Below are 4,115 nucleotides of genomic sequence, written 5' to 3' on the forward strand. Positions count from 1 at the left end.
GCTGGATGTCGGTGCCAGTGTAACCCTGGATTCTCCAATGTCGGTTTCTACCGGTGAATGTCTCCTAATGAATCTTGTTTCCAAGTTACCATATTTCTATGTTACCATCAATGACAACATATGAATCCAATGAGTGTCAATTGCCAACAATATCCAACTTTGGCATTCATGGCAACACTCATGTGAAAAATGGATTCCCTCCCGGTTCAACCTAAAGTATGCTCCCCCTGAGCAATACACTCCTTCTTGATATCCTTCCCATATTTTTTTGTCTAATATTTTCACATTATATACACCCGCCCTTTGGCATCAATGCCGAAGATAAATGAAAGAATTTGGTGTAGATAAAGAATGAATAAATATAGATTACTTTATCAGAGCTTGACAAATTTCAAAATTTTGGGGTGAGCCTTGTCTAGCAAGTGTAAATATGTATCCCAATTGGTTCTGAAGGTATTAGATATGGATACAAGTTCACTCAGTAAGTGGGTAAATGTCTCCTTCTCTTTGACTTCTGTCAATGTGGGCTTAGCAATCATATGCATACATTCTATTTTATGTATACCGAGTGAATCTAGTATTGGAATCACCAATCCTGTAAGACTCCTTGCTCTCTAAATGATCTTGTCTCTTTCCTTTTCAAAAGAAAAAAATTAGTTCTCCAAGGACAAATTTTTTCCATCAATAGATGTTGTTAGTGAGGTTAATCCATCAAAAGAATTCACAATTTTGGCAACCTTATCATGTAACCCCTTTAATCTTCTATTTACATTTGTTGTAAGAGTTTCTATGTTACAACAAACCCTATAGATATTTGTACAATGTTTCAAACAATTCTCAATAAGAATTAATTTTTCTTCAATTTTCTTCTTCTCTGTTTCAATAAGCTAATCAAAAGCGGCTCTCTTAGCCATAGTAAATCTCTCAAGTGCCCATCGGTCTGAAATTTGTTGCAAAGATTGAAAATTGTTAGATATATGCTCAGTTAATGTGTTAAGCTTGCTGGAAGGGCTTGCTTCATTTTCAATCTTACAATCAGGAATTAGTCTATGCAAAAATATGATTGAGTGATCTATTATTCCTTTATCTGCCCAATCCCTTCTTTATTAGTTTCTGAGTAGCCATTATCATTAACTTAGTAGGACTCATCTCAATGATTGATTTCTTCTCAACTTGAGAAGTGTCAATTACCAAAACCTTTGTTGGGGAATCAATATTAACTACTGGTATAGTCTCAGTTTCCTTTACCTTATCCTCCTTAGCACCAATGGCTTCGCCACTTAATGCAGTATCTATTACTATCGGTGGAGTATTATCCACAATATTTTCACTACCCTATACATTATCTTGTTCAAAAGTTGTCTCTACCGGTATTGACTGTACACTCTCCTTTATTGCCGGTGGTGTCTGTATACTTATAGTTGCTAGCGGTTTATTCAAAATTGGAGCTGAACTATCCAAAATACCTTTCCCTTTAGATCTATCCAGGATGGTGGAAGTTGTTGCTTTTACAAATTCTTCTTGGGAGGTGAGAAAATTAGGATTCTTTTGGATGAATTTGGTCCAACCATCTTTGGTTTCATTTACTACCTCATTTACCCTACCCATCATTAGGCTTATTTGCCAGGATTTGCTACTAAATACTATTAAGTTTGCAACATCAATGCATCGTTTCATTTCGTCATTGTTTATTGAACCCCACATACCCAAAAGTTCTACTTAATTTCTCTATCCCTCTTGACTGCATCAAGTTTTCTAGCATCTAATTTATTGTACAGTGATAAAGAGGAATTTCCTTCAAAATTTCTACTAAGGTTTTCTTATATATATGTATGTGTAATAAAATTGCCTCTTCAATCTCATTCTTCTTATTATTCTCTAAATCTTCATAACAAATGGATACATTATTTAAAATTCCATCCTTGGTTATTTCATCAATCAATTCAGTACAGGTCATTGTACCCTTACCAGATTCAGCATCATCATCACTCTTCTTCTTCTTGTTGTGGGTTGCCGGAGTGGATGTGACTGGTTTCCTCTTCTGAATAGGTTTCCTTATTGAAGGTGAGGGTGCAGTAGGTTTTGTCACATATCTCACAAGCTTCCTCCTTAGCTCCACCTTCTCCTCTACCGGAGGCTGGTCATTTTTCTTTCTTTGTACCCTTCTGAATTCTAGAGGTTCATTATCCTCTGGATCAGAGTCAGAAGTGACAAAAGAAATGAAAGTTTTAGGCTTCTTTGCCTCAGGAGCACTAACCATTGTCGGTTTAGATCGAGAACCCAGTTGAGTGTCTATCTTATGGATTACATTCTATATATATGCAAACATCTTATCTATTTTCTTCTCTCTTCTTTTCTTGTTGAAGCCAATCTTGACTTCAAGATCCTTTTCTTCAATAGTACCAAAGTATTTTGTCTTATCATCCAATGGAGCTTCAAGCAACATTTTTGCATAAAGTTCAAAAATGCTATCATCCACTTCATATCCAAGATCAATGATCCATATGGTTATAGGTTCTATTGCCTCCATAAGAGTTTCATTAGCCTTCACCATAAAACAAATATCAGTGGAGTACTTCTCCATAATGTGCTTTGATATTCTTTGCCTCTGTCTCATATTTTCTTGAAAAGTTTTGAAATAGCCCCAAATATTTTCATCCCTACTGGTACCAAGACTAGTGATTGCTTTCTTGATTTTCATACCTACTGGTATTTCATGTACCCAACTCTTCTTCCCTAGACCAGGTATCTCATTCATGAAGTAAAGCATTAAATAAACAATGAGATTTACGAACCTAAAAGTTCCTTTCTTAACACCTCTTAATCTTTCCAAGATTTAACATTAGTTCACCTCTCAATGAGTCACATAATTCATACTTCTCATTATTGTTTAACATCTGATTAATAACTCAATGATGAATAGTGAGTACTAAACCGATACTGAGAGGGGGGGGGGTGAATTAGTATAGGCACAAGAACTTTTCCTGAACTGATTGGACTGCAAACAGTGAACTTGACTGGCAATCACTGACATCGGTCTGAACTAGAATACTATCGGTTAAACACAATGTGACTATGAGAGACTTAAACCAGAAACACTTATCTTTCCACACAACCTACACCTTCATTTCCACTTTATCCTTGTGCATAAACAGGTAATCTACCATCAAAAACATACAAACTTGCTAGATCAACATGATTCACCATAAAATAGGAAATAACAAAACATCACATGAAAGAGGTATCACACATGAAACACATATTTTTCACATGGAAACCCAACTAGGAAAAACCACGGTGGGGATGAATACCCACAAGCTGTTCTTGAACTCTTTAGAAGTCTGCTCTTTTAGGAGCCTAGTCCGGTTAAACACTGTTACAATAGGTTCTATTAGGAACCAATCCTATTAGGGATCCCCTGAATAAGGGATGGCTAGAATACCCGGTTAAGAGTTAAATCCTATTAAAGCTTACCTTGTCAGAGGATTTTATGAACTCAATGGCTTTGAGTCACCTTGTTAAAGAATTTGCAGTAGGCTAGTTAAAGCTACCTTGTTAAGGGATTTTCCAATTGTTGAAATGGTTAGAGAACAATAGGTCTTATAATGATCTGGTAATAGCACACAATGCCAATGTAGACCCGCTTTAGTTCTTTCCTTCTGCACACACACTTTGTAGGTATCAATTCTCTTATTTGGTCTAGTAAGAATCACATATCTCTGCACTTAGATACACACACAACACTTACCAACAATCTCAACATGAAACACAACCTCGACCTTATAGGAAAAAAATAGGTCGGTAGCATAAACCCTAAACCCTAAACATTTAGATTGAGTTGTTTTGTTGGTTCAATCCTAACCATTGAACACTTTGCATTTGAATGCAATGGTCTTGAATAGATCTCAAGGTATTCTCCATCGTTCATTCTTCAGTGCTTCTTGGAGGTGATAACCTATCATGCATTCTTCACCGTTTGCAGAGACTTCACACATTCCCAAGGTAGATAGGATCAATATCCTTCATGCAAGATCCTTCACGTGCATGAGGCTAATGTGGCAACATGATCTGATCTCCATTACAATGCTAACTCATCATACAATGTCATCGGTTGA

This window comes from Cryptomeria japonica, chromosome 11, assembly GCF_030272615.1.
Source record: "Cryptomeria japonica chromosome 11, Sugi_1.0, whole genome shotgun sequence".
Taxonomy (NCBI): Eukaryota; Viridiplantae; Streptophyta; class Pinopsida; order Cupressales; family Cupressaceae; genus Cryptomeria; species Cryptomeria japonica.